The 16,278-nt window shown below is 38.8% G+C and overlaps 1 protein-coding gene across 3 annotated transcripts in view; it reads right to left on the bottom strand.

Annotated features, from left to right (window-relative positions):
* The window catches only part of PLSCR5 (phospholipid scramblase family member 5), a 69,002-nt gene that overhangs the window by 28,965 nt on the left and 23,759 nt on the right, over positions 1-16,278 (bottom strand). For all 3 annotated transcript variants that reach the window (XM_051818696.2, XM_051818700.2, XM_051818697.2), the window contains one exon: positions 5,749-5,970. The gene's annotated coding sequence lies outside the window, so the exon portion shown is untranslated. The remainder of the gene's footprint in view (positions 1-5,748; positions 5,971-16,278) is intronic.

Raw genomic sequence — 16,278 nt, 5'->3', positions numbered from 1 at the left:
TGTATACAAAAAAAGGGATTTTTAGGAAAATTTATTTATTTATTTATTTATTTATTTGAAAGGCAGAAAGAGACAGAGACAGAGAGAAAGATCTTCCAGTCATTGGTTCATACCCCAAAAAGCCACCACAGGCTGGGTCAGCCCAAAGCCAGGAGCCGGGAACTCCATCTGATCTGCCTCTTGGTGACAGGGGTCCAATTATTTGAACCATTTTCTGTTGCTTTCCTTAGTGCATTGGCAGGAAGCTGAATTGGAAGCACAGCAGCTAGGGTAGGAATGGGCTCTAATACAGGATGCTAGTATTGCAAACAGTAGCTTAACCAGCTATGCCACAATGCCAACCCAGGAATGGGATGATGGCTCTCTCTGATGTTGGGGCATTGAGAAGTCTTAAAGCACGAGTTGGGTACATCAGGCCCATGTGCCCTATAAAGCCAGCGAAATCATTTGTTCTGGTCCTGCCATGTGGGATGCAAAATTCAACATATCTATGAGCATTTTTCATAGCAACATAAATTTATATTACATGAATCATGACAGTAACGTGAATTTTGAGGGACAAGCAAGGAATATCCATCACAGGATAGACAGGAAACATGCATATATATGAGTAGAGATATAAATATGTTTCTTGTTGGTTGCCCAGGGCCTGTCTGCCTTTATGGTGGTGACTCAGACAGTCAGGCTGGTGGTGTACACGTTGTGGAAGTGTGAACACACTTGTGACAGAACTACAGAGATCTGTGATGAGAGACAAAATGCAATGGGAAGATTCTTCATGACATTGATGACCTTGCCTGCAGTGACTGATGATGTTACTTACTTCTTTGTTGACACAGGAGATACTCAAATCTAAATTTATCCACACATCCACGGTCAACAAACCTTGCAAAAATGGAATCTTAGATGAAGGAAACTATAGCACACCTTAAAAAACCCCAAGAGTTGAAGATAGGAACATTGGATTTGCTCCAAATCCAAGATGCAGGATTAGAACAGAGGTCAAAGCAAGATAATCATGTTGCTGGTGACATACTCACTGGATAGTTATGAAAATTTAAGTGGAATGACATCCTGGAAATGACCATTACAAAGAAAAGTGTCTATCTTTCCAAGAGAAGTAGACAAATGGCTGCTTTTTTCTTTTGAAGTTAAAGGCAAACCTGTGCCTAGGTTGTGGTAACATGTTACTAGTAATAAAAATAAAGCCAACTTGGGGCATCCTCACAACTCAAAAGCTGCTAAACTCAATGAATTAGGAGGCCAAATTCATCTGAATAAAAGCAGTGCTCTTCAGTGGGGTTTGGAATCACAGTAAGCTACTTCCACTAGGTTTCATTCTGAAAGACAAAATATTATTCAGAAGAGGTATGTAGTGAGTGAGATAATGGCAGAAGGCTGGGGCCTCATGTCGTGGGAGAGTTTGTGAAAGGGTGCATCATGGCTGCTGTGAAGTTCCTAGCCCCAGAGAGTAAATTTGTTTCAGCATTGGTTTGTCTCAGAAAACCATCTCAGATCAGATTACAGACTTAGTACTAGACACTGAAAACACACTGAAGGTTTCTGCAGGAGAGTTCTGATTTTTCTGTCTGGCTTTTTATGAGATAACAGACATAACTAATTCTGCCCAACTGGCCCTTTTCATTCGTGGGATAATTGCAGAGTCTGACACATGAGAGGAACTGCTGTCACTGGAAGCTGTGCAAGGCACTACAAGAGGTAAGGACTTGCTGGAGAAGCTTGTTTTATCAATGAGAAAGCTTGAGCTAACATTGGGAAAGTTAAGTGGCCTTAATGCAGATGGGGCTTCAGCCATGGTTGGCTTGCAAACAAGGTTCATTGCATTTGGCAAGAAAGAGCTGAATAGCCTCCATCTTGATCCAAGTGATTTAATTATATGGCACTGCATCATATACCAAGAAAGACTCTCCTCAAGTTGAGATGCCAACAATAGCACCATGCATAAATTTTGTTAAAAGCAGATGGTTTAACAGCTGCCCATTTAAGGAGTTACTGAATGATCTTGACTATGAAGTGCCGTGACTGAGTCATGGGAACATGCTCCAGGAGGTTTTAGGGACTGTGGGATGGAGTCAAGCAGCTCCTGAAGATGAAGGGAAAACCTTTCAGGGGACTTAATGACAGCAACAGGCTGTGTGATCTAGCACGCGTGATGGACATAACCAAGTACCACTCAGAGCTGAATGTCAAACAGCAGGGTCTCAAACAGCTTTCAGACTGGAAATCATTTGAAGCTAAATTAAGGCTGTGGAAAGTACAACTCAGAAAGAATACCATGGTGCACTTCCCTTTTCTGGAAGGACAAAAACCTTCCATGACCCTTGAATACGATGGCGAGTGCAGGAAACTAGTGGAGGCATTTAATGAGAGATTCAAGAATATGAAACATAGACAAATGGAATTGAACATCTTTGCTACACTGTGCAATGGGGAACCAGCTGATGTACCTGATATAACCTGCAAACCAAAATCATTCAGCTGCAAAGTGATGATGAGCTGAAAACTAGGTACAACAACAACTTGCCACTGCTTGAGTTCTGTAAACTTATATAAGTAATGACGAATTTTCTGCTTTGAGATGATATGTATTGAAATTTGCATCTGTGTTCGGAACAACTTTATGCTGTGAGCTGTTCTTTTCAAATTTACCATTGCAAAGAGTAGATTGCACTCCAGGCTGATTGACACAAACCTGGAAAAGCAGTGGCAAGTCTCGACATCATTGAAACCAGCTAACATCACAAGCCTTACCAAAGAGAAGCAGCAGTGTTAGTTAAATGTTTGACCAAATACACCTGGCTAATTTTTAAGTTGATAATTTTATATGCCCACAAATGATGTTATAAATATCCAAATGGCTCTTGGTAGAAGAAAGGTTCCCACCCCTGAGAGTTTTTATCTCATAGCTAGATGATCAATACATCTTTACTGATTGAAAGTATATGAGGGAGCTGGTGCTGTGCCAAAGCAGGTGGGGCCATCGCCTGCAGTGCTGGCATCCCATGTGGGTGCCGGTTTGAGTCCCAGCTACTCCACTTCCTATCCAGCTCTTTGCTATGGCCTGGGAAAGCAGTAGAAGATGGCCCAAGTCCCTGGGCCCCTGAACCAATGTGGGAGACCCAGAAGAAGCTCTTGGCTCCTGGCTTCGGATAGGCGCAGCTCTAGGCGTTACGGCCATTGTGGAGTGAACCATTGGATAGCAAACGTCTCTCTCTCTCTCTCTCTCGATCTCTCTCTCTCTCTCTTGACCTCTCTGCCTCTGCATCTCTGTAACTCTGCCTATCAATCAATAAATAAATCTTTAAAAAAAAGAAAAGAAAGAAAGTATATGAGGGACTGGTGCTTTGGCATAGTGGGTAAAGCTGCCTCCTGCAGTGCCTGCATCCCATATGGGCGCTGGTTCAAGTCTTGGCTGCTCCACTTCCGATTCAGCTCTCTGCTATTCTTTGGGCCCTTGTACCCACATGGGAAATCTGGAAAGATCTCCTGGCTCCTAGCTTCAGATCAGCCCAGCTTCAGCCATTGTGGCCATCTAGGGAGTGAACCAGAGGATGGAAGACCTCTCTCTCTTTCTCTGTCTCTTTCTGCCTCTACCTCTTTGTACTCTGCCTTTCAAATAAAATAAAGTAAGTCTCAAAAAAAAAAAGAAAGTATATGATATGATATTACTTCTGTATAACTTAAAATCCACTGCATAAATCAACTCTAAAAATTTTGTAAGACATACACAAATCCAAAAATTAGACATATTCATATAAATCAATAAAGAAGATATGACCCTGACAGCAATGAATTAAACATGTTTGTGATTGATTTTATTTCTAAACAATAACCTAAAAAATAAAAAGCTGACTTCCTTAAACAATCTAATTTTCTAAGTGTATTTTAATAAATTTTATATTTCCATTTTAATTTGACATTTCTATATTAATTTTAATTCCTGATTTATTTTGGCCTATTTTTACAATCTCATTTAATGTGTTACAATTTTTTCTTTCTTTTGTAAAAGTCAGTTTTGTCAAGTATTTATTTATAAAATTCCAATTTTTCTTCTTCATTTTCTTTTATTCTTGTGGCTTGGAAATGGTAAGTAGTATTTTCATTCTTATACAACCTAACTTTTCTTATTGAGCATGTATTTAAAATAAAATCTAAAATCATTTTCTACAACTATGTATCTAAACATTTGATCTAAGTCCTTTCTATCAAACTTTCAAAATGCTTACCATTGGTTCTTTAATCACAACTTCATGATAACATGAGTGGCTACATTTGTCTAATGTAGTATTTGAAGAGGACTCTTGCTTGGGCCCATGTTTTCTTAAATCAGGCATATCTAAAACTTTTTCTTGTGTTTGTAGTTGCTTTGACAGATTGGCTGTGTATAACATTCCTGAGTTATACTTCATTTTCCTTTAGGTCATTGTAGACTCTGCTCCAATTGTCTCTGAATATGTGGATATTGAAGACAATAAGACATCTTTTATGTCATGAATGTTTTGTCTTGTCGGGATTACTAAAGAAGTCTTGATTATGCTCGAATCTCAAGAAGTTGACTACCACATCAGCTGGTTAATTGTTTGGTAGCACATCTTTTCAGAACATGAAACCTATGTTTCATAAACAAATACATTTACCCCTTTAAGGAAAATTCCTATAAGTCTTTTTTCTTGTTTCATTAGTTTTTTCTCTACATTAGATACACAGATTATCCTAGGTTTCATTGTTATTGCCTGCCCTATGTCTATTATCACTTTTTTCTAGTTGCTTTCACCACATTGCCTTTTATATCTGCATTCACATTAAGATGTCAAGGTTCTCTGTATTGTGAATTCTGCTATCCATTACTCAGAATAATACAGGTTTCCTGTTTTAATTGTTATTTTACTCTTGTTTCTTAGTTCTACAATAGTGTTTTTCTCCCTCAATTTGGCCTTGAACTCCACTTCATTTTATTTTATTCTGATATTTTGTTTTTATCAACTTAGATTTTGACCTTTTTCACCTTCTATAAGTTTTTGGGAAAGAAACAACAAAATTTTTTTCTTTCTGTTCTTAGAATTTTTTTTGCTCCTGAGTTGATTTTTTTTAACTTTCATATACTATTATTGCTTCATATTTCTGTCTCAGCTAGTCTTTCTTTCCTCTGGTTCATCTCTATCTTTATTCCTTTCCTTTTCTTTTAATGATAGTGTCTGCAGTGTTAACACAGTGCCTTGTGTCATCAGTGTGTATGGAGATCTTCTAATTCCTCTGATGAAGTGTGGGTAAATTCTTCTCTTTTTTTTATTTATTCAAATGGCAGAATGAACAGGGGCAGTGAAGGAGATTTTTCTATTCACTGGGACACTCCTCAGTTGCCTGCAACACTCAGTTCTAGACCAAGCTGAAGACAGGAACCAGGAATTTCATTTGGGTCTTCTACATGTGTGGAGGGGTCCCAATGGCCATATTTGGCTGCCTTCCCAAGTATATTAACAGGAAGTTGAATAGGAAGTGGAGCAGCTGGGTCTTAAGCAAGTGTGCCTATATGGGTGATATGGGGTGCCAGCATTGCCAGTGACAGTTTAACCTGCTGTACTACAATGCTAGCACTATAGATTTTTTCCCCCACCTAGTTTAAAAGTCAGAGCTCCAGTTCAACATCATGATATTTCACAACCAATTATTCCTACATTCCCCGACACCATGAAGGTCAAGGAGAAAATTCAACTTGGTTTACAGTACCTTATTTAGAGGATTTGGTCTCTTTGCCCATTTTTTCAGTTTGTGAAGCATTTTGTGCCAGATTTCAATATACTTAGCTTGCTGTGTGTTTTTTCTCTATTGTTTCATGGTGTTCTTCCATCCTTAGTCAAGTGGTTAGGGCCTTCCTTTGCTTCTGGAGTGGTCAGCCTTTGTAATTCTCTTGTTGCTTCTTCCAGCAGCCATTCCCATACTCATCAAGTACTGGAATGGAAAACAAGAGAACACTGGATTTAATCACAGAATTGCTAGAATAACTAGTCTATTATTTGTGGGGGTGAGACTTGGAGAGTTTGGGGACACTGCATGATAAAGGAGAGTAAGAGACTGCTAAACCCAGTTCATATTTTCTCCTTTCTGATATGATTTGTGTTTTTGTTTCCAATTCTTGGTCTTGAACTCCTTTGTTTTTCACCTGGAGACAATAAATTTTGGGAAAGTTTGTTCAAATTTTCTTTCCTTTATGCATTCTTCCTCCTAGGAAAATCTGAAAGAAGAGTCTGGGAAATTTTTCCTGCCTCTTCTGAGGTGCTGAACTACAGGGATAGCCTAAGTATTTCCAACTCTGTCCATATACATCTCTTCAAATTGGGAGGAACTATTTAAAAATCATAAGATTCAAGGGGTAGAAAGAGATCCTTAGTGTTGTTGTCTTTAAAATAATTAGCAGGTAATAATAATAAGTACTTATAGTGAGAAGAAAAGCAAGTTATAGGCCGGCGCCGCGGCTCAATAGGCTAATCCTCCGCCTAGCGGCGCCGGCACACCGGGTTCTAGTCCCGGTCGGGGCGCCGGATTCTGTCCCGGTTGCCCCTCTTCCAGGCCAGCCCTCTGCTGTGGCCAGGGAGTGCAGTGGAGGATGGCCCAGGTGCTTGGGCCCTGCACCCCATGGGAGACCAGGAAAAGCACCTGGCTCCTGGCTCCTGCCATCGGATCAGCGCGGTGCGCCGGCCGCAGCGCGCCAGCCGCGGCGGCCATTGGAGGGTGAACCAACGGCAAAGGAAGACCTTTCTCTCTGTCTCTCTCTCTCACTGTCCACTCTGCCTGTCAAAAAAAAAAAAAAAAAAAAAGAAAAGCAAGTTATAAGTAAAACAGTGTGCCCAAGTCCGTGCAACTTGCTGCTGAGATAATTATCCCATGATTCTAGATTGCTTAACACCCTTCTCACTATACTCTCCACTGTACCAGAATTGGGTTTTGGCTTTTGTTTTGTTTCAACTCTTAAACTCCATGAAACCATATAGAGAAAACAAAGTATTTTAGCTTTTTGGGTTCATTGACAATTTGACCAATAGATTTTAATCTAATTTTTAAAGTGTGTATGAATATCTATATCTATATATATCTATATCTATAGATATAAAAGATTTATTTGTGTTAAAGGCAGAGTGACAAAACTTAGAAGGAAAGAAAGAGAGATTCCAATCACTGGTTCACTCCCAAAATAGCTACAAGTGAAGCCAAGAAGCAGGAATTCCGTCTGGGTCTCCCAAGTGGGTGGCAGGTGCCCAGGTATTTGGACCATCTTCCATTGCTTTCTGAGGCACATTAACTCCCTGAACAAAAGTAGAACAACTGGGACTGGAATTAGTGCTTCCGTTTGGGATGCCTGCATCACAAGTGGTAGGTTAACCTGCTGCGCCACAACACCTGCCCCAAAGTATATTGTTTAAAAATCCAATATACTTTGGCTAGTTAATCAGAAGCAAGAATTTTGGTTTGCAGGTTCATGGTGTTATAAATTGAGGAAGTCTATGCAATTTTTTATGAGGGAGCTAAGGGAGGTTTCATTAAATTTCAAAAGCCTGTCTGCACCCGACCATCAATGTGCTATTATTACACTTAATGTCTCATTCCTCATGAGGATAGTCTTTTTCTTTTTTTAAATCTCTTGTCACTTTCCAAATCATCATTTTTCAGAATCTACCAATCAAAGGTAATTGTTATTCTTTGAGCCTCTCAGTTGTACTCTTTGTATCCATGGAAACCAAGCCAAACTGTTACCAAGGTTACATTCCTGACCCATGATTTCATTCTGATTACCAGTTTTTCCTAGGATTAATAAATTCATCAAAAGTTTAACATAAAGAGAGCTATGCTTCTGCATTATTCATAGATTAGTATATGATTATTTTTAATTTTCTCCCACTTAAAATTATACATGACTGGATCATGATGGGGAAATATGTACACACATATGGCAATATGTTGAGAAATTGATTGTCTGGAAAGAAAATTAATTTGATCTTGATGCTGGGAATATTTTCCCTCGAGTGACAAACATTTGGTGGCTTAAGAATACTGGTCCTTTAAAAAATTCTTTTATGATTCATGCTGCAGTATTGTATTTCATGCTATTACAAATGCTGTTATTGGTTTTCAGGTTTTGTAATCAATCTAAAATCGATTTTTTAATATATATTGAAGAGTGGTGAAAGGATGTGTGATTTCACTAAATAGTTAATCCAATGTTCTTAAGACTTAATGGATATTATTTAAAATTTTAAACCACAAATTTGAATAATATTTCATGACAATCTTATAAGTATTTTCATATATATATATAAATGAAATATATATGTATATTTTAGAATATTTGAGAGTATATTTGGATACCCAACCAAAGGGGAGAAAATAGCTTGTTAAAAAAGATACTGGGGCCGGCGCCACGGCTCAATAGGCTAATCCTCCGCCTGCGGTGCTGGCACACTGGGTTCTAGTCCCGGTCGGGGCGCCGGATTCTGTCCCGGTTGCTCCTCTTCCAGTCCAGCTCTCTGCTGTGGCCCGGGAGTGCAGTGGAGGTTGGCCCAAGTGCTTGGGCCCTGCACCCGCATGGGAGACCAGAAGAAGAAGGTAGTTCTCATGAGATGCTTGGTTACATAAGCTGAGGGTGTTTCCTTTGTGTCTCTCTGCTTCCTGGCTTAAGATATGATCATCTCTTGTCAGCACTGTGGTGTAACAGGCTAAGCAATGCCAACATCCCATAAGGGTGCTGGCTTGAGTTCCAGCTGCTCCAATTCCTACAAGTCCTTAATGCAGCTAGGAAAGCAGCAAAATATGGCCCAAAGGCTTGATCCTTTGCACCCATGTGGGAGGTCTGGATGAGACTCCTGGCTCCTGGCTTTGGGTTGGCCCAGTTCCAGCTGTTACGGCCATTTGGAGAGTGAACCAGTGAATGGAAGTTTCATCTCTATTTGTGCCACTCTCCACCTCTGTCACCCTGTCTTTCAAATAAAATAAATCTTTGTAAAGAAAGATGTGATCATCTCCCCACACATATTATGCCATTGCCAGTCCCCATCAAAAGCTGGACTAATAGAACTAGTAAATCTTGGACTATGAACCCCAAATCTAGAAGCTGAAATGAATGTGCCTCTGTCGTAATTTGATCGTCTCAGATATTTTAGTTAAAGTAATGAAAAGCTGACTAATACAGTCTCATCAGAAACAAATGACAGAACTCAGGGCTGCTTACAGACTAAGTCTGATTCCTATTGCTATAACAAAGTGCTTGAGGATGGTACTTTATCAAGAAAAGAGATTTGTTTAGATTAGTGCTCTGGAGATCCAAGAGCATGGCACTTGCACGAGTTTCCAGTGAGGGCCTCATGGAAGATACCACCACATAGTGGAAGCATGTGTGATGGTGTTGAACAGGCACTTGTGGAAGAGGCAGCAGGGGAACAAACTGAGGAAGCTCAGTTTGCTTTGCATCTTTTGCAGTAACTAATCAAATCCTGAGAGCCCCAACCCACTCGCATGAGACTAGTGTTAATCCCTTCTAAGAGTGGTGCTTCCATGACTTAATCATCTCCTGTACTAAGCCTTACCACCCCAGCTTTTAAATTTTCCATAAGTCAAAATCATTATATTTGGCATCCTAGGGACCAAGCCTCCAGCATATGAACCTTTAGCGGACAATCCATATCCAAACCATAGCACTTAGAGAGGGGTTATTTACAAATTTGTATATGAGTGGGACCCAGGATGAATACTGTTTTAGTTCACTTATCATCCCAAAAGGATGAGTGTGTGAAATACGACAGGAATCAGAAGGAGAGACAGATCATAGAAGTTGGCTGACTTAAGAGGGATTAGACAGGGAAAATAGTTTTTCTGACCTCACTCTCCTTCCGCATTCCCACCCCTGGCTCCTCACTAGCTAAACCCCTAGAAGAAGCCCGATTGCATGAGGGTTCTGTTTGTAGAATAAATAAGTCAGCCTCCCTGGGCATAAAATGGGTAGGGATAGGTAGAGATGAGAGTAAGAGTAAGATATTCATCACTGAATCCTTCTCTAACTTTGTGAGAACTGGGGTTTTACTTTCATCTGTAAAAAAAAAAAATGCTGTAATAAATGTCCAAGTTGGCCATTCCTTCAATGTGAATTGACTCCTCCTACATATGACAAAGTGTATACCACACATTGTGCTTTATGTGACAGTAAAAATTCACAATGAAGGACCTGACCTGACTCCATGCCAGATGTCTTTTATTTAAAATGCCTCCTCACTAACCAGTAAAATGGAAATATTATGAATTCAAATTTCATTGCTTCATCAAGGCACATTGACAGAATTTCATCAAGGAAGAAGTTTGTTTATCTTAGAGTTCTGGATGTCCAGGGCATACAAAGGCATCAGCTTCGTGTGATGGTGGCACCCGATCAGTGTGCTGCAGGTCCTGAAACTCCACCATCGGAGAATTCCTTTGGATTCCATTTTCCAGAGCACAACCACTTAATTCTTACAACAGGAATACTGGCTTTAAATAAATACTTTGTTCCTTAAATGAAAGTTTGGAGACATCTCTAGAGTCCTCATTTCACCTGAGAAATGGAGTGCTTAAAGGAGGAAAGCAGGAAGAAAAAAACCATTTGCACTAAACTGTTTTGCATCAGTTGCTGTGATATGGTACTTCACATTTTGTGTAAAAAATGAAATTAAAAACTTAAACTTAAAAACGTAAATTATATTTCAATAAAGCTTCACCAAGAACAAGACATTTGTGCCAATAATGATATCAACCATTCAGTCCATCATTAAAGAACTCAGGCTCCTGGGAATTTAACTGTGTCAATGAAGTCTTCTTATTTTTACATTGTTAACTGAAGAAAAATTGATGCCCTTTAAATATTTCTAAGATAAGCAAACATAAAGAAGGCACAAGGAGCTAAATCAGGATTGGAAGGTGGATGCCTAATGATTTCCCATGGAAACTCAAAAAATTTCTCTCAACTGATAATAGGAATAAGCAGGAATATTATCATAGTGACTAACTTTCATAAAAACACTCTCCTAATTAGAAGATATTATTATTCTTTGGCTCTAAATAAAATGGCAACTAGCAAAATGTTTTGAGTAGCCCAAAACTTGCCACGACCTTTGCTCAGGATCAGTCTGCTTTTGCTCTGAATGGCCCACAGCTACCTCTTGGAATCCATTGCTTTGATTGTGCTTTGTCTTTATGATCATACTGGTAAAGCCACAATTCATTTCCTGCTACAATTCTCTGAAGAAATGGCTTAGGATCTCCACCCCACTTGCTTAAAGTTTCCACTGAAATTCCTGCTTTTATCTGCGGTTGACCTGGAGCAACAGTTTTGGCACTCATTGAGCAGAAAGTGTGGTCTGCTCTAATTTTTTTGTCAGAACTGTGTCAGCTGAACCAATTGAGAATTTTATGATGTTGGCTACTGCTTATGCTGTTAATCATCAACCCCCTCCAGTCAGGACATGGCCAAGATTATTTTTTTTCTTTGCAAATTGATGTGGATGGGCTGCTACTGCCAGCTTAATTTTCAACATTGTTCCCTCCATCCTTTAAATTAGTTGATTGTTTGAAAATTGCTGATTTCTTTGGGAGCATTATCCCTACAAACTTTTTGTAAAGCAACAATGATTTCACCATTCTTCCTCTCAAAATTTTCTATAAATTTGCTGCTTCTTTTTGTTCAATTTTAGCAGAATTCATGTTGCTTTGATAGGGACTCTTTTATAATTGGTATTCTATCCTTCTTAGTGGCTCAAACCTGAACCTATTCACTCATGCTATACCCAGTTAGTGCAAATTTATTATGCTACAAAAAAATTGAAATTCATGCATGATTTTCCCATGAGCCTTTTGAAGACCCTGCAAATATAGCCTAATAAAGTTAATCACTGCATATTGATGAGGTGAGTAGCTTTCACTTTATTTTATAAAATCTGTGTGGGTTCTTTACAAAATTTGTTTTCAAACATGTTAATTGATGGCTGCTCATTCAGTTGCAGGTAAGTATGCGTAAAGAAACCAAGACAGTAGAAGAAAAAAATGTGCAAACAGATTTAAATTTGTATCTTTGGAGATTCTCACATTCTAAGAAGAGGTCTCTGTGGTGAGGGGAGGCCACGATTGGGGAGCTCAAAGGAGGCTTTGGCTTTTTCTGTTTTCAAAATTTTCATAAAAACAACTGTCTTAGAAGATTTTATACATCATAGTTTCTTCATATTCAGTCTAAATTACTTCAAATATATCACTGACATAAAGCTTTCAAAGGATATTATAATCATATAGAAATGAAGCAATAATTAGCTTGCTATTCACATAAAATGCAAAAGCTGGGCAGTTCATTAAACAAGTATGTGTAGTAGTTCTTTCAGAAAGTGAGAAACAGTGTAATGAAACTTCCTAACCTAAAAATTATTTTCACATTCCTTCTTAAGGTCAACTATTTACTGGGGCCAGTGCTGAGGCATAGCGGATTAAACTGATGCCTGGGTAATCGGCATCCCATATGGGTGCTGGTTCAGTTCCCAGCTGCTGCACTTCTGATCCAGCTCCCTGCTAACATGCCAGAGAAAGTAGCAGAAAATGGCCCAAGTGCTTGGGCACCTGCACACACATGGGAGAACTGGAAGAAGCTCCAGGCTCCTGGCTTCAGTTTGGCCTAGTTCTGGCCACGGTGGCCTTTTGGGGAGTGGACCTTGAGAGTGACTCTGTCTCTCCCACGCTCTCGATAACTCTACATTTCAAACAAAATAAGTATATCTTTAAAAAAATAGAGTATTTATCTGTTATTTTGAGGCTTTCTTTTTTTTAAGGTTTTGTTTATTTATATGAGAGGCAGAGTTAGACAGAGTTAGAAGCAGAGAGAAAGGTCTTCCATCTACTGGTTCACTCCCCAAATGGGCTGAATGGCTTGAGCTGGGCTGATCCGAAGCCAGGAGTCAGGAGCTTCTTCCAGGTCTCCCACCTGGGTGCAGGGATCCAAGCACTTGGACCATCTTCTAATGCTTTCCCTGGTACACCATCAGAGAGCTGGATCAGAAGTAGAGCAACTGGGACTCAAACTGTCTCCCATATGGGATTCTGGCACTGCAGGAGGAAGCTTAACCAGCTATGCCACAGCTCGGGGCCCTTGGGGCTTTCTTTCTAATTCCTCTCTTACATTTAACAAGGTAATAGTTTTGAGTAAGTTATTGAATTAATATGCAACCATAATCAGTCCATTTATGGTATAATATTGTATTTGGATGCTGATGGTGAATCTGGAAGTGGTCTGTAGTTTGTTCAGGCCACTGAAGTTGTGAAACTTGCCTATCCAGTTGTAAGAAAGCCTTAAGAGATTTTTCCACCACTACATCTTGATAAAAAAGTGAGGGAAAATAATTCAAAATAAAAATGTTGTATGTTTACACAATGGAATATTATTCAGCTAAAATAAGGAACAAAATTCTTCTATTTGCAGCAAAATGGATACAACTGGAGGACATCATGTTGAATGAAATAAGCCAGATGCAAGAAGACAAATACTGAATTTTATCCCTTATATTTAGGAGCTGAAATTGAGAAACAGACTAAAAGGAAAGAGGTAATAAAAAAAGAAAAGAAAGAAATGTCTCTGTGTATTAGTATAGCGCCGGCCTACTTGTTGTTTATAACTGAAGTGAGGTTACCTAAGGAGGAGACACTAGGAAATCTCATAGAAACCACCATAACCTTCCTTTTTAGCATTCTAGAGGAAAGGGAAGGGATTGATAGTCCACCTGTTAAACTAAACACGCACACACACACATGCATATATCTTGGAGATTTTTCAGTTTCAAGAATTGTTACATATTGCAAAAAAGGCCATCATATCATTGATTTTTGACTGATTTGTTTGCATCCACATATTTTAATGTGCTCGAGAACTATCAGAAGGAAGCCAAATATTTAAGTCAAGTAGAAACAGACAAAACACTGGCGAGGAAGGAAGGTGAAAACTGTGGAATAATTTGGCTGCAAGTATTATCTGATAAGGAGATTGAATTAGGGACTTATCATCTGTGTTTAATTTTCCCCCTTGCATTTTATCTTCTATATAACCAGGAAGAACCAGAAAAATGTTACGTTGGCCTTTCCAGTTGCTCCCCAGAAGGCTAATTATAGTAGGAAAACGAGGAATGATGGCTCTGCCGTGTTTTAAGGGGCTCTGGGATTACATGCTTCATTTTTGCACCCCTAGGCATGTTTTACAAGTAATTTGGACGGATAAACCTAGAGGAAAGGTGATTCCACAAGCCATTTCTTGTAATTCATTGTAATGTTTAATTGATGTCCCCTAACTGGCAGGAAGTTCTTAAGTCTCTGTGAAATGCTTTGTGCAGGAATTTGAATATCATATAAAAGAAAGCATGAAGCAGTATTTCTCTCCTGTGCAACTATATCAATTGCAATGTCAGACTCTCTTTCTCTTTCATTTGAATTGAATCTTCCCGAAATATATGTCAATAATTGGCTTCCCAGCTTCCTTTCCCCATCCACCACCCACCATTCACTACTTAAACAAGTGTAATCTGGTTTTCATTGCCCAATTCAAAGGCCTATCACTTCTCTGAACATAATGATCCTTTGATAGCTAAACCTAAATATGCTTTGAAATCCTATTCACTTGACCACTTCTTGGCTTATCTGACATTATTTCTTCCTTGTTTTGCTTTTATGATTCCAAGGGATCTCTTGCATTTGCTTAACTTTTAATTTTTGCGTTACCATGTTCCATCCTCAATTCTATTGTTTTAAATTTTCTCATCCTCTTCTATCGCCTTGAACAATCTATGTACATGCTGGGTCTAATCCTGATGATCTCCCAAATCCATAGTATTATGGATTTCTTCTGCTCTTGATTTATATAAAAAGTTTAATTAAAAATTTCAAATAATTCTCTATACTAATTACTCAAAAACCTCTGATGTTCTATAAATTGTACATATATATATATATATATACACTCATGCATTCCCACCAATTGTTTGATAAATGATGGACTGTGTTTTATCTATCATAAATTGTATTTCTAGCCACTCACATCTCTTATATGCCCTGCTAAGGACTAGTCATGGTAGTGGACATAGAACTTACAGTCAAATGAAACACACATGTGGTTTCTAGGGACTCTAAGTCTAGAGACCTTCATCCCTCTTAGATCTGCCTATTAGAGCTTACCATACAATTTTGTCTTTTCTCATTGCATTAGTCAGTTTTTTGTTACTACATGAAATACCTGCTCCATTGGTCCAACCACCTGGTGAAGTTAGAGGATGGCAAAGGTGGAGCTATGCAGAGGAACAAGGTGAACCATGAAGCAGAGAGAGCATCTATTCTCAGCTTGGTTTTTATTGCCAGTCGTCCTGGAAGAACTACCTTCTGAGGGCACATCCCCAGTGACCTAAGGAACTCCACTAGGTCCACCCCCTTGACACCATAATTAGGTTAAATTCCTATCATCTGAGCACTATCAACCTATGACATTGAGATTTAACTGTCCTCACCAGTTCAGGAGCCATATCATATTCAAACCATAAAACCCATCATAGCTTGTACCATACTGTTCTATAATGGTCTATCCCTTATGTACATCTCTTACAAATAGTATCAAAAGAATAGGAATTATCTCTATCTTGTTGATATCTCATTCTAACTCAATATAAATTTATTGACTTAAATGAATGGATTTTTCCAATCGCTATGGCCTTACTGTGTCAGTCTGTTCAGATTACTATAGCAAAATACCATATACTGGGTAGAAAATTCAAACAAAAATCTGTTTCTCATAGTCTGGGCAGTTAAAGATCAAGGTCCTGGAAGATTTCATGTCTAAGGTCCCATATTCTGTTTCATAGATGACAAAATCTACCTCTGTTCTCACATAGTAAGAAGGGCAACGGTTTATTCTTGGGCCTCTTTTAAAAGAGCCCTGATCTCATTAATGAAGGTTACATAACCTAATCACCATCAAATACCATCAGCTTGGAGGTACACAACAAATCAGACCATAGCATCCATCTAAATATTATAGAAATTTGGTATAAAAAGAAGATTGTTTTTTGTCCTAAGTTTCAGTTTCATATTTTTGCAATCATCTCAAAATCATTCTATTTAGCCATTCAAAGGATGTGTTTAATACTCATGAACCAAATGTTCTACTCATAAAATACAGGTAACTTTTGGTAAGTGTACTATCTATATGACCAAAGACCCATAAATATA

Source organism: Oryctolagus cuniculus, chromosome 4 (genome assembly GCF_964237555.1).
Source record: "Oryctolagus cuniculus chromosome 4, mOryCun1.1, whole genome shotgun sequence".
Classification (NCBI taxonomy): Eukaryota; Metazoa; Chordata; class Mammalia; order Lagomorpha; family Leporidae; genus Oryctolagus; species Oryctolagus cuniculus.
This window is presented reverse-complemented; position numbering and strand designations above follow the sequence as displayed.